At 44.5% G+C, this 11,255-nt stretch overlaps 1 pseudogene; it reads left to right on the top strand.

Moving 5' to 3' along the window:
- Nucleotides 1-9,832: 9,832 nt before the first annotated feature.
- On the top strand, nucleotides 9,833-10,786 carry LOC109394414 (heterogeneous nuclear ribonucleoprotein A1-like; annotated as a pseudogene).
- The last annotated feature ends 469 nt before the right edge of the window (nucleotides 10,787-11,255 follow it).

The following is an 11,255-nucleotide window of genomic DNA, read 5'->3' as shown; positions in this document are numbered from 1 at the left end:
AGAGCGCAGGCTCTTAACACCAAGGTTGTGGGTTTGATCCCCACATGGGCCAGTGAGCTGTGCCCTCTACAACTAGATTGAAAACAACGACTTGACTTGGAGCTGATGAGTCCTGGAAAAACACACTGTTCCCCAATAAAGTTAAAAAAAACAACAAAAAACAATGAAATGCCCTACACCTAAAGAAATGTGTCTAAAATTTGGAATTCTGTTACTTACTTGATATTGCCATTTTGAATGAGAACTAAATCTCCCATCCTTAATGCATAGTGAATAAAACCTAGTGAATCAAAGGCAAGTGAAAAAACGGACACTTTCTTACTGAGAACAAAATTAACACAGGTGGCCAGCCAGCCTGCCTCATTTTGTTGATTTTTCTAGGCTGCTGCCTAGCTAATCAAAGGACATGGTGTAACCAGACACAGATCATTTGCCAAGCAACCTTCCTCTAGAACACAAACATTCTTTCCTGGGTCCTGCGATGTGGTCTGAAGGAAGGTGCACCCGAGGCCGCCCCCAAAAGCCAGAGGCCTCCCTTCTGTGTCTGCTTTTCAGAGGTCAGAGTCAGGTCAACTAAAAGAGGCATCATTTCATTAAACATTTTATTTGGAAATAATTTCAGATTTCTAAAACAGTTGTAAAAATAGTACCGACATTTCCATATACCCCTCACCCAGCTTTGCCTAACACCTCACGTAACCATGGTTCCTTTATCAAGCCCAGGTAACCAAGCCACAGGCTTTAAGATTTCACCAGGTTTTCCACTACTGTCCTTTTTCCTGTCCCAGAATCCAATCCTATGTTGCATTTAGGGGACACAGGTTTTGAAAGCAAAACAGAGCATCAGACTCTTCCCTGTATTAATTTCAGAAGTTAAGCTTATTGGAAAGGCTTTGTCACATTGGGGTGGGTAACGGCCAAGTAGGAGTCTGTTAGGCCCTGCTCAGGAGGAAACTGCCCGGCAGCTCATCAAGGAGGGAGAGAGTGCTTGCTTTTCACCTGAAAATTACTTTTTCCCCAGCCAGTACTTGCATCTGTTAGAAAAGGGCCTCTGCTTTTCCTTAGAACTTTTAGCACCCTCTCTCTCTCTGATAGCAGTCACCTGATTTTCTCCCCTTTCCCTTCGGGCACATCCTAGCTCATTATCTCTGTGTCTAAATGAGCTTCAAATGAGCACAGCTTTATACCCTAACATCATTTACAAGCGTCAGCACAGCTCTGAAAACAATGCCCCGGGAGCCGCCAGTGTTTCAGAATCCTAAAGGGAGCCACAGAACCAGTCAATCATTGCAAACGTCTCCCACCTCTGGCCAATTAACAAAACCCAACCAAGCTAAAGAAAGCCCGGAGTTCTAAATCTTTATCACAGTCTCTGCTCTGGTATCACCCTGGAGACAGAAGTTTATTTGATTCCCACAGGATTTGTATGGCTCCCTCCATGCGACTAAAATTCTTTCCTGCAACTAAAATTCTTATCTTCGGATGCAGAAAAGCAAGTGAATAGCTACGGGGTACAGATCCAAATGTAACAAATGAGGCAGGTGAGGGAAGAAGGGTGTGATTTATTGAAGGAAAAGTGGTGAGAATGCACTTTGATGCGTGAAGAAAGACTGGGGACAGAAACCAGTATTGAAAGCCAGCACTGCCAGAGTCATCGGAGGGGAGAGGTGACAACAGTTGTTCCCAGAGAATAGCCTTATCTTAATGGGAACAAGAGAGCCTGGCACTTGGTGCAGGGGCAAAACATTTTTAAAACTTTTCAAAAGACACTGTCACTTTCTAATTTAGCATTTCATACTCAGTCACTTTATCCAAGATTCTGGATAAACATTAAGTAATGTGCCTCTTTTCAAATAACTGAGCAGTCAAGCAAGTATTTTCTCAGGTTTTGAGCCAGCTCAGATCTTGAGCAACACTTCAGAGGATGCTACTAGCTGAATTTCTAGATTATTTCAAAAATTGGGGCACATCATAGAACGTGACACATTGTGCTCATGTATGGCCAGCAGTGAAAATCAAGTTTCCCATTCTTAAGGCATTTTAAAAAGAAATCAATAAAAATGGAAAACCTCTAAAGGACTGTTATTTCCATAGACCATTGTGATTTAAAAAGGCTTTTCTGCCACTATAAATAAAACAAAGAAGCCATAGGAATAAATGTGTCTTGGGTTACTGTGTATGTATATCTGTTGAGAGAACAGCGTTTAGCTGCGTTAAATGGAGATATAATAAATGTATCACCTTGCTTAATTACAACTCAAGCTTGCCCACCTCCTGGGTGTCATCCACATGATGGGGCAAGGTCCCTTGGCAGAACAAATCTCTTAGAAAGAGGTTATGTCTTCAGGCTCCCGAGATGGACATTAACTCTGGAAGCCAAAGCAAGAGAATTGATATGGGGGTGACTGCTCAGAGTATTCTCTGTGGGACCCTTTTGCTTAGTGATCCCCCTCTGTTCCCTTCTAGAAATGGAACGGATGGCAGATGTGTGCCTGATGGCCCCCTTGTTCCCTGCCTGACTTGTGCTGGCCACTCAGTTTTCCCAGTTCTGGGAGCTGGGTCCGCCACAGTTCACCCATCTGAGTGCTTTCCTCCTGTCTGGGGGAACTTTCTGTGTACCTCCTCTCACCAACCTCCAGTGGCCACCCTGGGTTGTGTGCCCAGAATTTGTTTGGGAGGCCTCAAAGGCGGTGACATGCCCGCTCCTTCCAAATTCCTCCCAAATAAGCAGATGATGGAGTAATGGAGAGTTTCTTATCAGAGCTCCCTAAACGTAGCGGCTATGCAATAGCTTAGAGCTGAAGAGTCCCCTAAGGATTAACTAGAACAAGCTTTTTATCATGTTACATTTACTACATGCAAAAGAGTATATGTAATACATCTTTAGATTTTGAAGTATTATAATAACACAAACACCCGTGAACTTTCCATTCGTTTAAGTTCTAGAACATATCAATGATTTTATGTTTCTTCTGCATGGTTCCCATGCCACCCCCCACTATCCTGGGCTTTGTGTTTTATATCTAATGAACATATTATTTTAATTGGGTTTTGTATTTTGTGTCCCATGCTGCATGCCAGCTGCAGCACCTTGCTTCTTTCACTCAGTTTTATGTTTTAACTTTCAACCATGTTATTTCATTCATTTTTACTGCTCAGTGATATTCTGTTGTGGGAACATGCCATGATTTCTGTAAGCATTTTCTTATCATGGGACATCTGGTTAGTTTTCAGTCTTTTTTTTTTTTCTATTACAAACATTGTCACTGTCCACATCCTTCTATACCTCTGAAACATTTCCTTAAGAGTTTCTCTGGGGCAGGCTGGCCAAGTGGTGTGTTGGTTAAGAGTTGGGTTGGGACGCCAGCTCTGAGCAGCAGGGCTCCAGTTCGGATCCCACATGAGGGCCAGTGATGCTGCGCCTTCTACAGCTAAGATGGTAAACAATAGCTTGACCTGGAGCTGGGCTTCCATGAGTCGCTGGTGACGGCGTAGGCTGCAGTGGGGCTGGCCAGCAGCGAGCTGCTGTGAGCCACCATGAGCAGCCGTCCAATGGACGGCGAGCAACTGCCTCACGCGGGAAGAGCGCAATGATAATACCAACATGGGCCAGTGAAGCAACGTCCTCCACAACTAGACTGAAGAACAAAAAGGACAGCAACTTGTCTGTTCCCCTTCCCCGATTCCCCAATAAAATCTTAAAAAAAAAAAAAAAGAGTTTCTCTGGGGTGAATTTCACCTACGAGTAAAATTGCTGGCTTATAGGGTCTGTGAGCTCTCAATTTCAGAAGGTAATGCCAAAATGTAGCAATTTACTCCTCCATCAGCAATGGGTAAGAGTTCCCATTGTTAGATTTCTTAATTTTTTGCCCGTTTAATGAGTATAAAATGATACTTTATTGTGATGCTAAGTTGCATAGTGAGGTTGATTTTTTTTTTATATGTTCATTGGCCATTCATGCTTTCCTCTTCTGTGAAATGCCTTTTTACGTGTCTTGCTTATTTTTCTACAGGTCGTTTGTCTTTTTCTCACTGATCTATAGGCATAGTCTGGACTCACAAACCCTTTGTCAGTAACCTGTGTTGCAAAAAATCACCCAGTTTGTGGCTGGTTTTTAAATTTTTTTGTAGTCTCTTTTGGTGAATGGAAAAGTTCCTAACCTACCTTTTTTTTTTTAATGGAAGAGAAAATAGGCACAAAGAGGTAATTCCTCAATAAAAAAATGTTACAAGAAGAATAAAGTTGGACCCTTACCTAACACCATACCCAAAAATTAACTTGAAATAGATTAATAACCTAAACATAAGACCTAAACCTATAGAACTTCTAGAAGAAAACATAGGGGGAAAGCTTCATAACATTGGATTTGGCAGTGATTTCTTGGATATGACACCAAAAGCACAGGCAACAAAAGCAGTAATAGACAAATGGGACTACATCAAATATAAAAATGGCACATCAAAGGAAACAATCAGAGTGAAAAAGCAAACTACAGAATGTGAGAAAATATTTTCAAATCATATCTTTGATAGGGGATTAAGGTTCAGAATATAAAGAACTCCTATAACTCAATACCAAAAAAATGCCAGTTTAAAAAAATGGGCAAAGGACTGCATAGACATTTCTCCAAAGATAACATACAAATGGCCCACAAACATGAAAATATGCTCAACATCATTAATCATTAGGGAAATGCAAATGAAAACCACAAAGAGATATTACCTCATACCATTAGGACGGCCATTATCAGAAAAACAAAATAACAAGTGTTGGTGAGATTGTGGAGGAATTGGAACACTTGAGCACTATTGGCAGGAATGTAAAATTGCATAGCCACTATGGAAAACAGTATGGAGTTTCCTCAAAAAATTAAAATAGAATTACCATATGATCCAGCAATCCCACTTCTGGGCACATATCCAAAAGAATCAAAAGCAGGATTTCAGAGATAATCACATACCCACGTTCATCGCAGCATTATTCATAAAAGCCAAGCAGTAGGAGCAACCCATGTGTCCATCAATGGATGAATGAATAAAGAAGGTGTGGTATATACACACAATGAAGTGTTGCTCAGCCTTAAAAAGGAAGGAAATTCTGACACATTCTACAACATGGATGAACCCTGAGGACATTATGCTAAGTGAAATAAGCCAATCACAAAAAGAGTTTAAGCTTTGCAAGATGAAAAAGTTCTGGAAATTTGTTGCACATTTGAACTGTACACTTAAAAGTGGTTAAGATGGTAAATTTTATGTTATATAGTTTTTATCACAAGAAATTTTTTTTTCGTTTTTACGTGTTATAGCTCATAATAGCTATCGTTCATTATTGAGCTTTTAGTCTGTGCCAGGCACTGTGATACCGGCTTTATATGCATTATCTCATTTACTCTTCACAACAACCCTAAGAGACACATTACTGTTTTCCTTCATTTTCCCAAGAAAGAGACAGGCTCAGTGAGGTTAAGTAACAGCCCAAGGTCACACAGCAACAAGTGCCAAGTCCAGGGTTGGCATTTGCTCAGAATCAGCTGAACCCAGGTCCAGCTGATTCTGAAGGTCAGACTCTAACTGCTCTGCAATACTGATCAGTGAGTGGCAGAGCCAAGCTAGGAGCTGTGAGCACCCCTCTTCCCACCACACCACCAGGCGTCTCTTTCTTCAGTTTTGGTCCTTCTAACACAACTTCTACAGGCATCAGCACACCATCACCCCTAAGTGTCTCCTTTGGGAAAGTTGGCCCAAGCTAGGCCTATGTCACATAACCATTATCTGCAATATAAATAGGACTCCTTCTGTTTCAAAACACTGCTCATGTCATTGACAATTCATGCTCATTCCTGAGATTGCAAGTTGCTATTTTTGAAAAGTTATTTTGATGGCACCTTGCCCCAGGGGCCCTTGGCCTGCTTAATCTGGGCGTCTCAATTGGCAGAACACAGTGCAGCCCTCTAGGTTTGATTAGATGTGTCTAATCTGCAATGTTGGCTGTTCCAAAAACTCCCCTGCCTCCCTCCATCCCCACCCCACCCTTTGCTCAAAACAAAGTGCCAGATGGCTGATGGTTGGCCTGATGGAAGGGAGGTTTGCAGAAAGAAGAGCCCATAGGACAAGGTTGGCCAGTATCCAGCCTCTTCCAGTGTGGATTTCACTGAGAGCAGAAGCTAATCCCATTCATTCTCTTCTCCAATGAGAGTCTAGTCTGTGCCAGTGCTGGGCATGGGGTCTGCATTGGGGCGCGGGATGGTCACTGCCCCCGTGCAGTTTACATTCTCAAGGGGGATTAAATCTGATTGCAATGTGACCTATGATGTGAAGTAAAGGGGAACAGCTGGGGGCACCTTCTTTAAATAGTGTGTTCTTGGAGGGCCTCTCTGAATTAAGATGTAGCAAGTCCCAAAGCAAGGCCCTGGGGCAGGAGAGGGTGAGGTCTGTGGCTTGGCCTGTTCTGAGGAAGGAAAGCAGGCCTGGGTGGCAGGAGTGTGGAGGGCTAGGATGAGAGTGACAGAAGGTGAGGTGCCGGGAGGAAGCAGGGGGCAGATTCTCACAAGCAAGACCCAAGAGGGGCCATACAGATTGCCTGCGCTCCTATGGCAGAAGCATCTTCCCAAGTCAGGGTGTGTGTGTGTGTGTGTGTGTGTGTGTGTGTGTGTGTGTGTGTGTGTGTGTGTGTGTGTGTGTGTGTGTGTGTACACGTGCATGTGGCCTCCAGGGGGAGAGACACTGAAGTGAAATCCTACTGCAGTGGTTCTCAAAGTATGGTCCCCAGACCAACAACATCAGCACTACTTGTTAGAAATGCAAATTCCCAGGCCCCACCCCAGACCTACTGCATCGCCCTGAGCACGAAGCACCAAGCTTGTACCCAGTAGGTGCTTCATTACTGAATAGTTGAATTGTAAGCTGTGCGGTTTCAGAAGGCACCCCAGGGTTCCAATGCAGAGCCGTGGGGTGAGGGCACACTGCAGCCAGCAGGGGTGCACCCCCTGGCCTGGAATGTGAACAGGGCCTGGCTCACGTAGATTTGGCTGATTTCAAGGTGCAAAGGTAGAGACACAAATGCATCTCTATAGCTCTGCCAAGTGACACTTCACAGTTGTCCTCCTTGTGCCCTGGGTGGTGCTTAAACTTTTATAAGGTGTAAAAGGAATTAATATTCGCTGCACCAGGTTGGAAGCCTTTAAACTGATTTCCAGTTACAAAAATCAGGCAAAGAAAAAAGTAGAAGGGAAATTATGTTATCTTTAACCTCAGTTAATTCAAAACCAGCTGCAGAGGATGTTAGCAAATTATCCGCTAAGAAAACCCATGTTGGGGCTGAGAACAAGACTGAGACTTCAACCCTGGGGGTCCTTTCGAAAAGAAAGTTCTCTGCCTGAGAACGGCTGAACAGTGACTCACTTCAAAAAAGCACCCCTTCAGAGAGATCCAAGATGGAGGAGCAGATAAACACTGCACCTGCTTCCTTCCATGAGCACATTAAAATTACAACTAAATTATAGAACAATCAACCAGGAGAACCATCAAGAAGCCACGTAGAGATTGGGAGGAGGGGTGAAGACGCAAAATGGGCCCCAAACCTCCATGTGGCAGATGAAAACCAGGAGGCATATCTCAGCCACCGAGGTTCCCCACGCGAGAGACCCCAACCCGACAATTCCCCCCTCCCCCTGCCCAGCCCAGAGTACTGGTGCCAGGAAGAGGAGCCCCCACAACATCTGGCTGTGAAAAACAGTGGGGATTCTGACCATCCGGGTGGGATGGAGGCTGCAGGAAACCCAGACGCCCCCTTGAAATCTGTGCACATGAAACGGCATGTGCACAGATTCACTCGCTCGTAGGCAATCACCTTGGGCTCCAGCGGAGGGAGGGACGGTGACTCAGGGGGTGTCAGAGGCATACAAGGGGCAGACTGAGGTGTGTGGCTTCAGAGTGAGGGCTGGAGGGACAGTCCGCATTTGTCCTGTGTTGAGCCTTCCTCCCCTGAGCTGGCACCTGCAGCTGGCAGGTGGGCGCCATCTTTCCTGTGTTGAGCCCACCCCCACAGACCAAATCTGAACCTGATTGGCCTGGTGCATTCCACCGCTCCAGCCTGCTGACTTCCTGAGACCCCATCACATTTAACTCGCCCAATACTAGAGGCACTTTCTCCAAGAGCAGCCAGTCTTGCCCACACTGCACTCTTTTCTTGAAAAACTCCTGGAGTCCACAGGACTTAGGCTGGTGGAAGCTGGCCTCTGAGACTTTGGCTGAGTAGCTCCAGGCTCAGCACTGGCACCAAACCAGAGTCTACGTTAACCTGTTGACCATAATTCTTCCCACTCTAGTGACTCCCTCGTGCACCACATAAGTCTTTATCAGGGGCTGAACCTTAAAGGAGCTGGCTATGGTAATAACTATGTATAGTGCCAGGTGCGTACTAGACTAGTGAGGGAGATCACTTCTTAAATTATATAAATGTCTAACCACTGTGCTGTACACCTGAAATTAATATAAAATAATACTGAATGTCAACTGTAATGGAAAGTTTTTAAATGGGGGGGAAAGGTGAAGAGAACTAAGAGGTCCAATTTTCCAGGTATAAAACAAATCATGGGGATGTAACGTACAACATAAGGAATATAGTCAATATTGTGACAGCATAGTACAGTGTCAGGTGGTTGCCAGACTTATCATGGTGATCAATTCTTTAGGTATATAGATGTTGAATAACTATGGTGTACCCCTGAAACTAATATTATATTGTATGTTAGTTATAGTTTTAATAAAAATCTTTTTTAAAACGTTAAACATAGAATCACCACATGATCCGGCAATTCCACTTCCAAGCATACACTCAAAAGAATTAAAAGCAGGGGCTCAAACAGATACTTGTACACCAATGTCCATAGAGACATTATCCACAATAGCCAAAAGGTGGAAGCAATCCGAATGACCCAGCAATCCAAACTGATGAGTACACAACATGTATTATATCCACACAGTGAAACATTATTCAACCATGAGATGGAATAAAACACGGATACATGCTACAACATGAATGAACCTTGAAAACATCATTCGAAGCCAAAGAAGCTAGTCACAAAGGACCACATATTATATGTCATTTATATGAAATACCCAGAATAGGTGAATCTATAAAGACAGAAGGTAGACTAGTGATGCCTAGGTCTGGGGACTTAGGGGGTTGAGAGATAATAGCTAAGGGATAGAGAATTTCTTTTTAGGGGTGAGAAAATTTTCTTAAATAGATGTAATAGCTGTACAACTTTGTGACTATAATAAAAGCCACTGAATTGTTTAAAAGGGAAAAAAAAGCACCTCTTCCCCCGCTCTGCAGAGCAGCAGGCCTCCACACGGTAATTGCTCTGACAGAAACAAGTCAACGGGTTTAATAAAAATAGAGCCCAAATAGGCGTTGAGTCCCCTATTTTTTGCAACCAGAGGCGCTGCCAGAATTTCAGTTCCACATGTGTCAGGGCTGGTCCCCTTGAAGCAGCAGGACACTGTTGAGAGTTACATAAGGGAAGTGAGCTCATGGATTCAATATTTTAAAAGTCAACACAAAGCAGTAGAATGCTACCAACTATGGCCTGTTTTATCATAGATCTAGGGGGGAAAATCAGGTCAAATCACATCCCCCAAGTCAACACAGGCAACAGAAACTTGGGGATAGAGACCCCTGTGGGGTCTGCTGTCCAGCAACAGTGTGACCAGCAAAATCCACTGGCTGCTTCTTGAGCCAATTCAGATCTTCCAAAAGTAAATTAGGGCCTTTCTGCCGGTGGACACTCAGAGTGAGCACCCTTAAAGTCTCCCCTCTGCGGCCATGTCTAAGTCAGAGCCTCCCACAGAGCGCGGACCACTGCCAGGCACTCTGCTCAGAGGTCTGAGCTTTGAAACAACCACTGAGAGTCTGGGGAGCCATTCTGAGCAATGGGGAACGCTCCCAGGCTGTGAGAGAGCCAAACACCACGTGCTCCAGAGGCTTTCGGTTTGTCACATGTGGCACAGTGGAGTGGGTGGGTGCAGCCGTGAAGGCAAGGCCACACAAGACAGATGAAGAGCTATGGGACCAAAGAGGGCTGTCTCAAGAGAAGATTCTCGAAGACCTGGTGCCCACTTCACTGTGGAAAATATTTTTGTGGGTGGTATTGAAGAAGACACTGAAGAACATCACCTAAGAGATGATTTTGAACAGCGTGGGAAAACTGAAGTGATTAACGTCATGACTGACCAAGGCAGTGGGAAGAAGAGAGGCTTTGCTTTTGTAACCTATGTGACCATGACTGGAGACAAGACTGTCATTCAGAAATACCATACTGTGAATGGCCACAACTGTGAAGTAAGGAAAGCCCTTTCTAAGCAAGAGATGGTTAGTGCTTCATTCAGCCAAAGAGGTCAAAGTGGTTCTGGAAACTTCAGTGGTGGTCATGGAGGTGGTTTTGGTGGGAATGACAGCTGTGGTTGTGGAGGTAACTTCAGTCGTTGTGGTGGCTTTGGTTGCCACCACATCGGGGTGGTGGGGGATATGGTGGCAGTGAAGATGGCTATAATGGATGCGGTAATGACGGAAGCAGTTTTGGAGGTGGTGGAAGCTGCAATGATTTGGGCAATTACAACAATCAGTCTTCAAATTTTGGACCCTGAAAGGAGGAAACTTTGGAGATAGAAGCTCAGGCCCTAGGGATGGTGGAGGCCAATACTTTGCCAAACCACAAAACCAAGGTGGCTATGGCAGTTCCAGCAGCACAGCAGCTATGGCCGTGGCAGAAGGTTTTAATTACTGCCAGGAAGCAAAGTTTAGCAGGAGAGGAGAGCCGGAAAAGTAACAGGGAAGCTACAGGCTACAACAGATTGGTGGACTCAGCCAAGCACACTGGTGGCAGGGCCTAGCTGCTACAAAGAGGCCGTGTTTTAGACAATACTCATGCACATGGGCAAAAACTCAAGGACTGTATTTGTGACTAGTTGTATAACTGTTTATTTTCGTTTCTGTTCTGTGGAAAGTGTACAGCATTTCAACAAAGTGTTTTCATGGAGATTTGTGTATGTGTGTCCATGCTGTGGATTGCTAAATGTAATAGTCTGATCATGACGCTGAATAAATGTGTCTTTAGAAAAAAAAAGTAGGGCCAGCCGAGTGGCGCGATAGTTAAGAGCTGGCTTGGGACGCCAGAGGGCCCCGGTTCGGATCCCACATATGAGGGCCAGTGACACTGCCCTCTACAGCTAAGATGCTGAACAACAGC

This window comes from Hipposideros armiger, unplaced genomic scaffold, assembly GCF_001890085.2.
Source record: "Hipposideros armiger isolate ML-2016 unplaced genomic scaffold, ASM189008v1 scaffold_423, whole genome shotgun sequence".
In the NCBI taxonomy this organism is placed as follows: Eukaryota; Metazoa; Chordata; class Mammalia; order Chiroptera; family Hipposideridae; genus Hipposideros; species Hipposideros armiger.
The sequence above is the reverse complement of the archived record's forward strand: the minus strand, read 5'-3'. Positions and strand labels throughout refer to the sequence as shown.